Source organism: Dioscorea cayenensis, chromosome 13 (genome assembly GCF_009730915.1).
Source record: "Dioscorea cayenensis subsp. rotundata cultivar TDr96_F1 chromosome 13, TDr96_F1_v2_PseudoChromosome.rev07_lg8_w22 25.fasta, whole genome shotgun sequence".
Classification (NCBI taxonomy): domain Eukaryota; kingdom Viridiplantae; phylum Streptophyta; class Magnoliopsida; order Dioscoreales; family Dioscoreaceae; genus Dioscorea; species Dioscorea cayenensis.
This window is the reverse complement of record NC_052483.1, coordinates 7,433,424-7,450,263: the sequence shown is the minus strand read 5'-3', so window position 1 is coordinate 7,450,263 and position 16,840 is coordinate 7,433,424. Positions and strand designations below refer to the sequence as shown.

General features: G+C 35.3%; 1 pseudogene; it reads right to left on the bottom strand.

Annotated features, from left to right (window-relative positions):
- Positions 1-3,135: 3,135 nt before the first annotated feature.
- LOC120274448 lies at positions 3,136-16,577 on the bottom strand (annotated as a pseudogene).
- Between the last annotated feature and the right edge of the window lie 263 nt (positions 16,578-16,840).

Sequence of the window (16,840 nt, the reverse complement as noted above, 5' to 3'; positions counted from 1 at the left end):
GAAAGATTTGTTCACAAACATAGGTGAAACAGAGAAGTTGATGGTGAAGTTAAGATATGACAAGGAGATTCAAGTGGCCGAAAAAGGGATAGTGGCACTCAAAGTCTCTTCTAGAAATGTGAGGGCTTTAAATGTTGTAAAATATATCCCTACTTTAGCCCATAACTTGCTCAGTGTTGGGCAACAACTCTCTTCTGGTTATACTATCACATTTCAAGATGAAGAATGTAGAATCAAAGCTCCAGAAATAAGGAAGGAGATGACTAGAATTTAGATAACAAAAAACAAGTTGTTTTTGCTAAATACAACTAATGTTGAATATGTCAATCTGACTGCAAGCAAGTTACAAACCTCTGTGCTATGGCATCTAAGGTATGGCCACTTAAATATCAAAAGTTTGTAGACACTCAACCACAAAGCTATTGTGAAGGGACTACCTCACATCATTCAAATCAGCATTTGTGAAGGTTGCATCAATGGGAAACAATCTTAGATGTTATTTCCTATTAGAAGAGCTTGGTGTGCATCTCAACCTCTTGAACTCGTATATGCAGATGTTTGTGGTCCAATGCAAATCGAGTCACTTGGAGAGAACTTCTACTTCCTTATGTTCACAGATGAATGCACCCACATGTCATGGGTGTATTTCCTCAAGTACAAATCTCAAGTGTTTGAAAATTTCAAGAAATTCAAGCTTCTTGTTGAGAAACAAAGTGGATACTTCATCAAGGTGTTACTTACAGACTGAGGAGGGGAATTTCTTTCTTCCATGAGATTACAACGCCTTATACCCCTGAGCAAAATTGCAATGTCGAGTGGAACAATCAAATGGTGGTGGAAATGGCCCAAAGTTTATTGAAAGCAAAAGACCTTCCCAACTATTTTTGGGCAAAAGCCATTGCAACAGCTGCATATCAACTGAATTTATCTCCTACTAAAGCTGTGAAAAAATCAGACTTCGTTTGAGGCTTGGAAAGGTACGCATCCCTCTGTGTCACACCTTAGTATATTTGGGTGCATAACTTACCATTTACTCAACTCGCAACAAAGCAAGAAGCTAGATGCAAAGTCAGAACAATGCATATTTATTGGGTGTAGTTTTGAATCAAAGGCATACAAACTTTATAACCTTATTAGCTGCAAGGTGATTATTAGTAGAAATGTAATCTTTGATGAAGAAGGAAGATGGAATTGGAATGGTGTTTTTTGGTGAACAAAGGGACATTCCATTAGAGCCTTATGAAGAGTCATCTCTAACCAACACAACAACATCAAGTGTACCTTTTAATTCTTCATCATCAACTAGTCCAACAAAAGGCGATGTAAATGGACAAAACAACCCCAACATTAAGTCATACTTTTATGTCGCTTCTTCATATGTTACTCGGATCAACAACAACAAGTGCAAAGTTGCACATCTCATACAACTCCTTCAATATCTTGACTCTTGAAGGTGATGCGTGTTCCTTAATGGGAGCTTCGTAAGGAAGTTCACATCGAATAGCCTGAAGGTTACAAAGTGCATAATAATGAAGACAAGGTGTACAAGCTTAAGAAGGCTTTATAAGTCCTACGACAAGCCCCTCGTGCTTGGTATAGTATGGTGGACAAGTATTTCATTCAACATGGGTTTGAAAGGAGTGAAAGTGAACCCACATTGTACAAAAGGTTAAATGGTGATTTTGAAATCTTACTGGTTTGTCTTTACATAGATGACATCATCTACATGGGGAATTCTCAATCAATGGTGAATGAATCCAAGTTGGAGATGATGTGTGCCTTTGAAATGTTAGATTTAGGTCTCGTGCACTATTTCCTTGGGTTGGAGATTTAACAAAGTGAACATTAATGAAAAACTACAACTCAATGAAGATACAAGCAAAGTAGATGCTAGAAGATATCGAAGTATAGTCGGGGGTTTATTGTATCTTTCTCATGCCTGTCCTGATATAGCATTCTTTGTCGGAGTTGTGTCCAAGTTTATGAATTCACCCTCGAGACATCATATGGGTGCAGTGAAGAGCATTTTTTTTTAATGTTGCTAATACAACAAACTTTGGGATGTTATATGAATGTGTTCAAGACTTCATCTTATCTGGTTACATGGACTCTGATTGGAGAGGATCTCTTGATGATCGAAGGAGTACATCTAGAAGCTTTTTCACTCTAGGGTCCGGTTCTATTAATTGGAGTTTAATTAAAGAAGCAAGAGATAACAACATTCTCCATGACAGAAGCTGAGTATATGGCTGAAACATCTGTAGCATGCCAAGCAATATGGTTAAGGAGGTTGGTATCTGATATGGGTCAAGCACAGTAGAAAGGAACTTCAATTTTTTGAGATAATAAACCCACAATTTCCATAGGAAAGAACCTAGCCATGCATGGGCATGTGAAGCACATAGATATTCAGTTTCACTTCATAAGAGAACTTATTTCAAATGGTTTGATTCTTTTGAAGTATTGCAGTACCATGAGCAACCAGCTAATTTATTTAATTACAAAAGTTTGTTAATTCAGAAGTTTATATATTTCAGATTAGTTCTAAGTGTAAGAAGCTTCTAATTAAGGGGGTGTGTTGATATTAATTAAAAGCTTGCCTATGTGGCAAGTGATGTGTTATGTTGCTGATTTGGAGTCAGTTTATGTGTCAGTTATTATATGTAACTTATAGTGGGTGGTTTCATGCAGTTACTCAAAGAATGAGTGTATGAAACATTGTTTGCATGAAGCTTTGTCTTCATGTAATGTCAGTCTATTTATATGTGTTATGTATTGTGTTTGTTAAGTATCAATCAAATTATTAATGAATCCACTCTTTAATGACTAGTGTTTAATCTCTCATTTGATAGAATCTCCAAAAATTATAATATATTATAACTAATGATAAATATAATATATTTATTTGCATAATTAACCTCCTAGTATAAATTTATGGCATCATATTAATAATCAAGAGAATCAATTATCATAAACAACATAACTACTAGGTCTTATTCAATTAAACCATTTCAAGCTACACTCTTTATTTAATTATTTATTCAGGAGAAAAATTAAAGACCTAGTGCATCAACAACTTATTCTACCCATACAAGCAGGGAATCAGATGCACATTGCTAGCATTCCCATCTCGTCATCAAATGGAAATACTATTAGGAACTCCCTTGGCAGTGAGACCAGGATCACTAGTAGGATAAAGCAAGGAATAAGGCATTTTCACAGGGCCATTCCTATTCTTAAGATTAGGGTCCTCATTCCTTGCCACTATTTCCTTCCTAATCTCTTCAAGTCTTTTCCCAAACCTTCTAAACGCCTCCAAAGGCTCTTCATCACTAGTCCACTCCTCTATGTCTCTCTGTCCCAAATAAACCTCATCAGAAGCATGCTTAGATTATATCTCAAGCACTGAAATCCCCTCCAGTGTTTGTAGCTCACTGGTGATAGTTTTCAGAAAACCTTATCCGGGTCGGTTTTAAGCATTTCGTATTCCGGTGAACCGGGTTCGGGTATAAACTGGCGGCTGATGGTTGGCTTGTTTGGCAAGTAACCGGCGTACGGGTATTGATCGAAGTTAATGGAGGCATGCAATGCTGATCCGATCCAAATGATGGTGGTGTATGTGTGAATTAGTTCACTGACGAGCCTCATGGAAGGCCACCATGTTTCATGCTTCTTGTCACCATGGCCAACTTCATGTACCTCTTTCCACCATGCTTCGACTTGTACGTTTGCTTGTAATATTGCATCGCCTGGGTCGTAAATCTTGCAGTATTCAGTGAGACATGTGTGGATTACTGACCATATTGCCAGGCCATCTACAGCATATGCGTAGTCCTTTATGAGTAGTTGGACATTATTAGGGTTGCTTGGATCCTCCATTGCAACTCCTTTGAACATATTTAATTTAAGGAATAGGATATCATAAGAAACAGAGTATATTTAAAACTGTGGGGATTTAAAATTCATGGCCAACTTACGTATCCAAAATGAATGCACGCTACATCGACATGGAAATTTATAAATGAAAGCTAACTTGTCGTAGGATATATAAGTGCCAAAGTTGCATTGAATTATGTCAGCAATATGATAAAAATAAACAATCAAAGAAATAAATAAATATCTGTTTTTCTTATCCCATATGTTAATTTGTCACATAGATTTCTATGATTACTCTGTTAGCTACTGACAAATAATTAATGTTTCCATATATACTACAATTGTTGATGATTTGCCAGTCATAAAGATTAAGATGCAAATAACACTTAAAAACTATATCTAAATTTTTAAAACATAATAAAAGTATTTAAATATTCATCTCAGATGTCTTGGAAAATTTAAAATAAATAAATAAATGTGTGCACCTTTTGATGAGATCCGAGGAAGAGATTGTTCCATGAAATTCCAGCTTTTATAAACTACAGCAGACATCTCCATTGTATATTTTCCAGCAAAAGATTGGACTCAAGAACACCACTAGCATTAATGAGAGATTGGCGCGCCAAAGCGTTGATGTTCATTGTATCACGATAATGAGAATATAATAGCTTATAAATCGGATGAACTATTAAGATAATGATGTTTATTTTAGTTTGGTTAGGATATCTTTGATTTAAGTTAGTTGTGTGTTGATTAAAACTCAAATTAGTAGAGATTATCTTTTTAGAATTTTGCCTTTATAAAGGCTTCAATGATTATGAATAAAGTGTGCAGTTTTCTTCATCTCTTCTTTTAAGTTATCAGTGGTATCAAGAGCCGAGGTTTTTCAACAAAAGGGAGAGTTTTTTTTGTAGTGAAGAAATTCACAATGTCTGCAGACAACTTTGTGCAACCATCCATTCCACGTTTTGATGGTCACTACGATCATTGGAGCATGTTGATGGAAAATTTCTTAAAATCCAAGGAGTATTATAATATTGTTAAATTCGGAGTGGCAAAACCGAATGTTGGAGTAGTACCTACAGATGCACAGTGGAAGGAACTTGAGGCATCAAAGTTGAAATACTTGAAGGCGAAGAATTACTTATTTTAGGCCATTGATCGATCTATTTTGGAGACGATTCTTTGCAAAGAAACCTCCAAGGATATATGGGATTCGATGAAGAAAAAATATCAAGGCTCATCAAGGGTGAAGCGTGCACAACTTCAAGCCTTGAGAAGGGGTTTTGAAAATCTACAGATGAAGGATGGAGAATCTGTTAACAATTATTTTGCAAGAACCATGGGATTGGCCAATAATATGCGGTTTCATGGGGAGAAGATGGATGATGTCACTATTGTTGAAAAGATATTGCGATCTTTGACAGCAAAATTTGATTACATAGTTTGTTCAATTGAAGAATCAAAGGACATAGATGCACTCTCAATTGATGAACTTCAAAGCTCTTTATTAGTTCATGAACAAGTGGAAGTAGAGGAAGAGGAAGAGTAGATAGAGGCTACAGAAGTGGCAACAAAAATACTGATGATGCTTACCTACAAAGTAAAGGAAGAGGACGAAGTCAACAATTTGATGAATCTAAAATTTAGTGTTTTAGATGTCATCGATTTAGTCATTACCGTTCTAAATGTTATACCAAGCTACATAATGACAAAGACAAAGGAGAAAAGTCAAATTTTGTAGAAAATAAAGAAGCGGAGACTTTGCTAATGGCAATTAAAGATAGTCAGGAATCTCATAAGTCAGATATTTGGTTTGTCGACACTGGTTGTAGCAACCATATGTGTGGAAGTAAGTCCTTCTTTTCTTACTTAAATGAAGATTTTTACTCTACTATTAGCTTTGGAGATTGCTCTATGGTAAGTGTGATGGGAAAGGGTGATATTAATATAAAACCAAGAATGGTTTTATAGAAAAAATTCCTAATATTTTTTATATTCCTGACTTGAAAAGTAACTTACTAAGTACTGGTCAGTTGCAAGAAAAGGGATATACAATTACTATTCAAAAGGGTACTTGTGAAATATATGATCCTTGTAGAGGTGCAATTGCAATTGTGCCAATGAGTTCAAATAGGTTGTTTCCTATAAAGATTGAATGTGCTCAACCTTGTTTGATGGCTAAAACAAATGACCCTTCATGGCTATGGCATTATCGGTATGGTCACTTGAGCTTTGGTGGATTGAAGACACTCCAAGAAAAGGATATGGTGATAGGGCTTCCTAAAATCACTATTCCCTCCCAAGTTTGTGAAGAGTGTGTTGTTGGCAAACAACATCGTACTGCTTTCTCTCAAGGAAAGTCTTGGAGAGCAAAAGATGTTTTAGAACTTGTTCACTCTGCTATTTGTGGACCAATAAATCCTACTTCTAATGGAGGTAAAAGATATTTTATTACTTTCACTGATGATTATTCTCGGAAAACTTGGGTTTATTTTTTACAGGAGAAATCAGAAGCTTTTAGTGCATTTAAAAGCTTCAAGGTATATGTTCAAAGCAGATTATGAAGTAACAGATTTCAACCAATCTGAAGACCTTGCTACTCACTTTGCTTTATTTTTAAATTGTGATCCTTTATCTTTTGAAAAAGCGATCCAGCATTCAAAGTGGAAAAAAGCTATAGATAATGAAATTGCATCTATTAAAAAAAAATAAAACATGGGAGTTGACTGAACTTCCCAAAGGGCAAAAAACAATTGGTTTAAAGTGGGCATACAAAACAAAATTAAAGAAAGGAGAGATGTCAGATTTGATTACATTTACATATACTAATTTTGCAGGAGATTTAGATGATCGGAAAAGTACATCCGGTTATGTATTTATGATGGATTTTGGAGCTATCTCATGGTCATCAAAAAAGCAACATAATGGTATTCTTTCAACTACTGAGGTTGAATTTGTAGCAGCAACAACATGTGCCTCTCAAGTACGGTGGTTGAGAAATATTATTGAAGAACTTCAATTCAAAAATGAAAGCATTCATGCAAGGAAGATAACTTTAAACTTATGAGATAAACATAAGTTTAAGGGAGGGTGTTAAGATAATGATGTTTATTTTAGTTTGGTTAAGATATCTTTGATTTAAATATTTAAGTTAGTTGTGTGTTGATTAAAACTCAAATTAGTAGAGATTATCTTTTTAGAATTTTGCCTTTAAAAGGCTTCAATGATTATGAATAAAGTGTGCAGGTTTTCTTCATCTCTTCTTTTAAGTTATCATGAACCACACTAAGTTGTCGATTTATCGCAATGACAAATGGCTCCATAACCTCATGAGTGTTCAACCTAAAAAAAAAATTAAAAGTAAAATTATAAAGTACTTTAAGGATTGATAAAAATTATTTAATCCAAACAATAAATGCAAAATATAGATACCAGTGGCTAATGATCTGATGAACACCAGAGTCATTCACTAAAACATAAGCTTTAGCCAGTTGCCAAATAGCTCCTTCTATGCCATTTTGAGCAGGAGTGTAGATTTTTCTGGGAGATTCTGGCAGGCTTAGCTCAATTGCTAATGGTTTCAGATTGCCATCATCTTGCAAGAAGAGAAGAGTTCTTGTTGCATATATTTTAGTGCCCACAATTGAATTGATTTTGTTGACATAGGGCATTAACATGTCATGGTGATCCAAGATGAAGAGTCTCTTGTTGCTCAATGCCTGTATGCGTATATATATATATATATAGCACACGAGTTAACTCAGCTGGTTACATAAATATTTTTTACACATAAAAGAATTAAATAATTTTAATTCAAGGGTGACAACTGAAAGAAAACTTAAAATAGGTTGACAATTAAAAGCCTTTTTCTTTAACCCCTGAAATTAAGCAGGAAATATATATATATATATATGATTTATTAAAGAACAATTTACCATTTTGTTATTAATTAGTTCATAAAAAATTAATGTGGTGATTGTTACATTATTTCATTTGTACCTCATCAACAGAAAGGCCATTCAAATTCTTTTCAATGTGAGAAGCTGTTATTTTGCTGCTTTGATCTCCATATATGTCAGGATCAAGCTTGCTAGCTGGGGGAAATTCCTGCAAATATTACCCAAATAAGTCATTAAATAAAGATATAAAAACTTAATATATAGATATATATATATATATATATATATGAAAGGTTAGATTGATATGCCATGAGAAGTTGAATGATGACTAGGTTCGTTCCTGCTAACATCTCTCTGCAAAACTCCTCATCAGTCCTCCATGCCCATTCATCCTGTGTGTAATATAGCAATAGACTCTAAGCCCTTTTCTTTTATTTTTATTTGCTAAAATTTTAAAATATTATTTTAAAAAATAAATAGTCACATAATTAAATGCTTGAATAGCAACACATGCAAAACGACAGTTGAACTTGTAACGGTGCAAAATACAATAAATCTTTTTCATAAAAGAAAAACAATGAATTGCATTTTTTATATACTTGTAAGTAGAGGTGGGCATCGACCGGTTAACCGGCCCGGCGGGCCTGACCCGCCCGGTTGTAGTTCACCGGACCATCGACACAGACCTGGCCCGGTTGGGTGTAGAACCTGCCGAGCCGGGTTGGCCCGTCGAACCGCGCGAGTCAGGGTCATAGGAAACTGGGCTCGGAACCGGCTCGGCTTCCATGTTGACCTGGCAGGCTGGGCTGGTCGGGCGGGTTGGGCCGGTGGGTCAACCCGACCGGTTTGGCCAGCTGGCCGAGCTGGGTTGGCCCACCCGATTAAAAAAAAATTAAAAAATTCAGAAAATTCAGAAAAAAAAAGATAAAATTCAGAAAATTCAAAAAACGGGTTGGGTCCGGCGAGCCGGGCCGGGTTGCACCCGGTTCTAAGCCGTGCCACAAGTTGGGACAAGCCCAACCCGTTACGGTTTGTTGGCCCGGCCCGCTGGGTCAGTGATCCGGCAAGCTGGTCCTGGGCGGGCATGGGCCGGGCTGGGTTGCCGGACAGCTCGCGCCCACCTCTACTTGTAAGTGAATGGATGTATTTTTCTAAAGTATTTTTAATATTTTAAATTGAGTAAAAATATATATGTTAATGAGATATTATATATATATCATTAAAATCATGTATACAAATCATTTTCAATGATGTACATTATAAGGAGAAACTGTTCCAAAAAATATTATGATAGAATCAATTGAGGAATCTTCAATCCACCTTCATACAAGTCCAACACATCTTGGAAAGAGTTCAATTCATTTGCAGCAAAAACGGAGTTGAGTACTGGAAACACCGAATTCGCCAAGATATTGATTGCATATCCAAGGAAATCTGACTTTTTAAGATGTCCAAATTTCTCATCTCGTGGAACGTAAATGTCCAAACTGTTGATTAGTAGTAGTCTGCTTTCTGAGTTTGGATCTAATAATATCATGTCAAAATTATTAAAAAAAAATTAAAGACCCATTGGTTTTTAAATAAAAAATTATATTATTTACTCCCTCGGATCCTATTATTTTTTTTTATTTATAAGTTTTTTTTTATTTTTCTACATGTTCATTTAGAAAGCTTTGAAATATTAAATCGTTTTTCTAACTTTACCCTTTATTTTTTGGGTAAACTACCCAGATAGTCCCTAAACTATGAGGTTGTTCCTATTTTGGTCACTGAAGTTTGAAAAATTTCAATTGCATCCCTAAACTATCTATTTCCTTTCAATCAAGTCCTCCTGACGAACGGCGTTAACGGCAAGCTGACGTGGCGTGCCACGTCACTGGCAACTTTCCACGTCAGCTTGCCCATAGTTGCCACATGCCTTCATCTCTTTCACCTCTACAGTGAGCCTTTTTTACTTTCCCTTTTATCTCACTTTCTTTTTCATTCATCCACGAAAGAAGGACTCGATGAGCATGGCACCAGGGAAGAGACGGAGCAATCGCCGGAGTGGTGTGACGGAGGAGAATAATATTGAGGTAGGTGCCCTTCCCCGAAGCTAGCCCTTCTTTTTCTCTTTCCCTGCCCTAGAATAACATTGTTGTCTGATTTTGGTGTTGATTTTTGTCAAGTTGTTTTGAAAACATGAAGAACAAGGTGATTTAAGTGTTGATTTTTGTCTCATGAAATCAAGCTTGGAGGTGACCACTGCATGCCTTTTTGTTTGCTCTATGTAATGTAATAAAAATCTAGGTATTTTTATGAGAGTCCTGTAGCCAAATTCAGAGAAAATTTTTATTGTGGAAAGAAATTTCTAATCTAGTTGCCTATATTTTGTATGTTTTCTCAATATTATTGGGGATATGGTAATTGTTTAGTGAATGGCATTGATGCATAGATAGTTCATCGGTCAAATATTGGTAGGTTTTAGTTCATCCATTAGTCTATCAAAATCTTGCTACTAATTCATAAGATGCAGTGATTGTGAATGTTAATGCTCCATGTGTCAGAGTGTCACCCAACTTTATGTATTACCAAATAAAAAAATAATGAGGGTGTTTAGATTACATACCTGTACTTATAAGTAATTAAATTTACTAAATTTTTTATGCTTATATTCTTATATGTCTTAGAATGTTAATACATGTACTTAAATTTACTAAACTTTATTCTTTCAATGCATGATAGTGGCATATGATTAAAAAAATTGCAGGTTGATGCTAACTCGTCCCGGAGGGTAATTTACGCTTGCTTTTGGGTTTGACGAAAGAGACTGTCTAATTGTGAAGAAGATGAGTGTAATGTAGTTTTCGATCAAGAGATTGGGTCTCACATTGATAGTTCTGACTCTGAATTTAATGAAAGTGATTTTGACATGGAGGATGATGATGACCAAGTGTATGATATTAATGTTGATCTTGGGATAGAAAGGGATATGGATGATGTGCAGGAAAATGACAAATCAGATTCCTTACTTGGTGTTGTGACAGAAGGAATGCATGAAATTGAAAACTCAGAGGATGATAGTTCACATTCCTTGCATAGTGTGGATGATCCTAATGATGTAGGTGCATGTTCAAAGAGAAGATGGCCGGAGTTTAACAATGACACTGATATGGAAATAGCAAAACTAGAAAAAGGGATATTTTTTTCTAGTAGAGAGACACTAAAAGAAGCAGTGAGGCAGTATGGTAGAAGGAACAGATACAATGTCAAGTTTGTCAAGAATGATAAAGACAGAATTAAAGCTATATGTAAGCAGGATTGTCCATGGGCAGTTTGGGGATCGAAAATGAATCCAAGAGATAATTTGGATAGCACATGGCAAATACAAACCTATGTTAGTCAGCACACATGCTCCAAGGTTATCAAGAAGAGGAATGTCACCTCAAAATGGATGGCCTCTCACTACCTGCACAAATTTACTAGTGATCAAAATTATTCCATCAGCTCACTACAACAAGATGTGAGGAGAGATTTTAATTTGTTGGTCCCATTGAGTAAATGTTACCGGGCTAAAATAATGGCACTAGAAAAGGTTTGTGGGAATGCAACAGAGCAATATGCAAAGATTTATGATTATTTGCAAGAGCTTAGGCAAACGAATATAGGAACTACAACAATTTGCCACTTGGATTGTAGGTTATTCTTAAGGATGTATGTTTGCTTGCAAGCATGCAAAGATGGGTTTAAATCTGGTTGCAGACCAATCATTAGTCTTGATGCATGTTTTTTGAAAGGTTATTATGGAGGACATCTTATGGTGGCAGTTGGCATTGATGCCAATGATTGCATGTATCCCCTCGCCTTTGCTACTGTTGAAAGTGAAAATTTTCAATCATGGTGTTGGTTCATTCAGTTGTTGATACAAGATTTTGAGATAGTGAATTCTTACAATTGGTCTTTCATGTCAGACAAACAAAAGGTATTTTCTTTTGCTTATGTTTTAATTATTATGTAACCTTAACTTAGATGTTGGTGATTCTATTACTTATTCAGTTGTGGAACTATGCAAGGACTTGTGGATGCTTTAATGGAGTTAGTGCCTGATGCTGAACACAGGAATTGTGTGAGGCATCTGTATAGCAACTTCAAGTCCCAACCAACCAACAAAGGGAAAGCATTGAAAGATTGTTTGTGGAAATCTGCTAGAGCTACATACCTACAAGAGTACGAAGATGCAATGAGGGAGCTGAGGAGTTTATCTGAGGCTGCCTACAAATGGTTGGAAGGGAAAGACCCAAAGCACTGGTCCAAGGCACATTTCTCTACAATGTGTAAGTGCGATATGTTGTTGAATAATCTATGTGAGTGCTTCAACAAGTATATTTTGGAGGCAAGGGGGAAGCCTGTGTTAACTATAATGGAGACTATAAGGACCAAATTGATGGAGAGGGTTGCAATGAAAAGGCAGGCAGCTGAAAAGTACACAGGAATTCTATGCCCTAAAATTCAAAGGAAGCTTGACAAGATCATTGAAGAGTCCAATAAATGTTGGGCTAAGCATGCTGGCAGTGCAAAGTACCAAGTCAGTTGTGGACCAATAGACCAACATGTGATTGATTTGGAGGCCCATAGTTGCTCTTGTCGAAAATGGGATCTCATGGCATTCCTTGTATTCATGCTGTGGCAGCAATGGCCAGTATAGAAGAGAGACCTGAGAAATTTGTTAACTCATGTTATTACAAGGAAACACAACTGCAAATTTATTCTCATTACATCCAACCAATTAAAAGGGCTAAACAGTGGAGTCATGTGGAGAACATGGAGCCTATTCTACCTCCCATGTTGAGAAGGCCTCCAGGTAGGCCACAAAAGAACAGAAGGAAGGAAGCAGATGAAACAAGTGGAAGACAATCAAAGATATCTAAGCGAGGAGTGCAATTGACATGTGCAAAATGTGGGAAAACAGGGCACAATGTTAGGACATGCAAGGGTGAAGTTGGTGCTAATAGTAGACTTAAAAAAAAGTCTGTAAGTATTTTATACTTCATTTTTAGAGCTACTCCAGTACGTATTATGTTATACTAATTGCTAGAGCTTCGATATGTTGCTATCATCCTTTGTAGAATAACAGAGTTGGTGGAAGCAATACAGGACAGACTACATAGAAACCTGGCAATGAAAGGGTAAACATTAATTGTAGATCTCTAATTAATTGGTTATGATAATTTAATATTCAATTTTATTTTTGCAAATCAGAGGGCTCCTTTGAGAAGGGAAAACAAACCAAGTTCTATAACTACTGTTAGGTGGATGCCTGATGTGAGTTTGTTGTTTTAAGCCCTTTATGTTTTTGCTGTAATGATTCTTAAATAGGTGATTATTGATTTTTGGGCTTGTATATAGGGTTCTTCACAAACTGTAACTGAACATGGATCTCGAAGGGTTCAACTAAGTGCAAGCCAAGAGGTATGCCTACTACTCTATGAAAATCAAGTCTCATGGGATAATAATATGATATTCTCAAGCTGTGTAATTAATTTATAGGGTCATTCTCAAGCTTTAACCCAAGAGAGGTCTGAAATGTTGCATCAGGTTAATGTGCAAGAGGTAAATATAGTCTTGTTTCATGGTTCACATTTGTGATACACTAATTTTTTTTTTTCTCAATCAGGGTCCATGTCCAGCTGTACAAAATAACTCCTCTCAGCTAGAAGATAACTCATTTCAACCACAAAGTCAGAATATTAATCATGAGGTAAAAAATCTGTATTACTTTCATAGAGTTTTTTTAAATTGTGTAAGATACTAATTCTGTATTTCAACAAGTCAGATGCCAAGTCCAGTTGGGCAAAATATATCCACTCAAGATCATACAATAACTGTGAGATGGATGCCTGATGTAAGTATGATTTGTTATTAATCATTAACAAATTTTCCTTTCAATGGCTTTTCTGCTTTGATGATTTGTGATATTCGGGGTTGTATAGGGCACTTCTGAAACTATGAATACACAACAAAGCCAGGTTACAAATCCACCAAGGCAACAACAAAAGCTGCAATGGAGACAAGTGCCTTCAAGATATATGGAAGGGTTATCTCAAACTGCAAAGTTAGGGCTGGGAAAAAGAAAGATGTGTAAATCTGTTGAAAATGCTCAACAACAGGCCAAGAAAGATTTGTCCAAGGGTGCACATGAGCAAAAGGACTGCTACTGGGGAGGTTGTACACGATGTGGAAGCTTTGGTTAATCTTTGGATTACAATGCTTAAGTGATTTTGTTGTTTTTTTGTTTGTTTTTTTATTAAACTACAATTACGAAGGTTATGTATTAAATAGGTGGAAACAGATCACATTATACTATCAATTTTTGAATGTTTGAAGTTATGTTTTGCTAATATAAATATATATTTTCAAACAAAAATCTGTGCTATCAGCCTATGACTTGTGTTGGCAAGTAAAGTTTTGAAAATTTTAATTTCATCCCTAAACTATTGGGTTGTTCTATTTTGGTCACTCAAGTTTATAAAAACTATGGGATTGTTCCTATTTTGGTCACTCAAGATTATAAAATTGCCAATGAATTAACTATGGGCAAGCTGACGTGGAAAGTTGCCAGTGACGTGGCTCGCCACGTCAGCTTGCCGTTAATGCCGTTCGTCAGGAGGACTTGATTGAAAGGAAATAGATAGTTTAGGGATGCAATTGAAATTTTTCAAACTTCAGTGACCAAAATAGGAACAACCCCATAGTTTAGGGACTATCTGGGTAGTTTACCCTTATTTTTTTATATACTATTACATTTTTCAGTATTTTTTTGGAAACTAAAACACTATATTGAGATAATCAAAATACAATTAAATTATAATAAGAAATTAACCAAATATAGTTATAATTTAAAACAATAATTAATTTTAACTGATTGTTATAATGTGTTTGAATTGGTTAAAATAAACCAATAAAAATAACCGGAGGAGTATAAAATTTACCTGTTAAAGTAGGTCCTCGGCCAGTTTTTCCTCGATGAGGATAAGGGAACTCTTCTGATCCTCGAAGAATAGGCCGGACCAATTTAGAACCAAGATCAGGACTTCCGAGATCATTGTAGTAAGCATAGTTGTAAATACGATCCCATTCTTGGAATTTTCCAGTGACATTATCCCCTTTTAAGTGCAAGAGTTCCTCATCCCTGTATGGGATCAAAGGTCCTGGCATCTTTTCTGGCAAGTACGTCTATAAAGAGTACAATAATATAATTAATCAATCATCAAATATTCTAAATGGTATAAGAGATAATATATGAAGACATAACTTACATCATTTGTAAAAAAGATATGATCGTACTTATATTTGTTTGTAGGGTAGACCCATGAATTACACACAAAATGAACACGGCCTTTGCCGAAAAAATCATTGATGATGAGAGACTTGAGAAAGAACTCTGATGTATGATGATTTTTTATAATGATAGCGCCAGGAATACCATAACTTTCATCCCATTTAAAGACAATGCTGAACTTGGTATCTCCAGCAGTGATCGATGGTAAAATAGTGATAATTGGTTGAAGATAAGCTGTTTCTCCAATTAATCCCCGGTTTCCATTGTCTATAAAATAATTTGAAAAAAAAAAATAAAAATAGATGGGTTTTGAGAACAGGAGTATATATATGTATCATAAATTTTATAATTTTTTTAATTTGCAAGAATGTGTGTGTGAGTGTGTGTGTGTGTGTGTGTGTGTGTGTGTGTGTGTGAGAGAGGTGATGGGAATTGGGAGGAATAACAAGTTATTATTAGATACTATAGATAATTTGCAGATATATATAAGTAAATATTACTCGTAAGATGTGTATATATATATAATTTAAAAGTATAATTGACTTAAATTTAAAGATTATTTATTCTAATTTTTTTCAATAAAAATATATTTATTTGGATATGGTAATTAAATATAAAAGTATAAATTAGAGGTAATTTTGGAAAGATAATTAATTTTTTATAAAATTTTGTGAAATAACTAAGCTTCTTGGTATATGAGATTCGGTTAACCACGACAGATAAAAAGAACGGAGAGAGTAATTGATTGTGATTATTGAAAATTGTACCAATATATTAAATTAAATTAAGGATAAATTGGAAGAAAAAATTAATATTGTACAAAATTTCTAATGTGACAAATAAAAAGGTACATATAAGAGCTCTAAAATATGACAACTAAAAAGAAAAAAAACAGAAGGAATATATAAATTTATTTATTTGTTTTAACTACCAAAACCATGGTTAGCGGCACTGAAAATAAGTCTGTCGTGTGGCGTGCGGAGTAGTAAGGGTTCGAATTCTCATTAAAAGAATTAGTTCATGAGTGATGTCATAACTCACTCACGCGTCATATGTAGAGACAGATGCTTGTCGCCATTTAATATATATACATGGCACATGATTCATATAAGTGGGAGGGGCCAAAATTAGCATTTTGTATTTTTATCATTTATATATTTTATTTTATTATCCATTTTATTAGATATATATTAAAAAAAAAAGTGATTGAGAGAGAGAGCAGTTGGAGCATATATTATTATAGGGATCATGTGAGTGCGAGAGAAGATTAGGAGGAGCTCACTAGGATCACCAACGGTGGCGCTAACAAATTGAAGAGAGACTCCTTGGCCTAACAACTCAGAGGCAGCATCTATGGCAGTGGAAGTGAAGTCATTGAAATCCAGCACATTCTTTTGCATAAGCACGACCGTGCCTTTCACTTCCACTCCTTTGTTCTTCCCTGGAATTAGGGAATTCACTATGTTCATCATCTTCTCTTTTCTCTTATATTGATTATACACTCACTCTCTCTCTCTCTCTCTCTCTCTCTCTCTCTCTCACACACACACACAGACAAAAAGATGGCTGATGGGATGCTTCAAGTGCACAGACTTGAGGAGGTATTTATAATGTTGTGGCAGTAGGGTTTGGTTATGTTTTTTTTATATTATTATATGCTACTGTCAATAAAGATCATCCAAGTATGCATGTGACATCTGACGAAACTCATTTTTCTTATGGATGGACAGATCATAGATGGTCG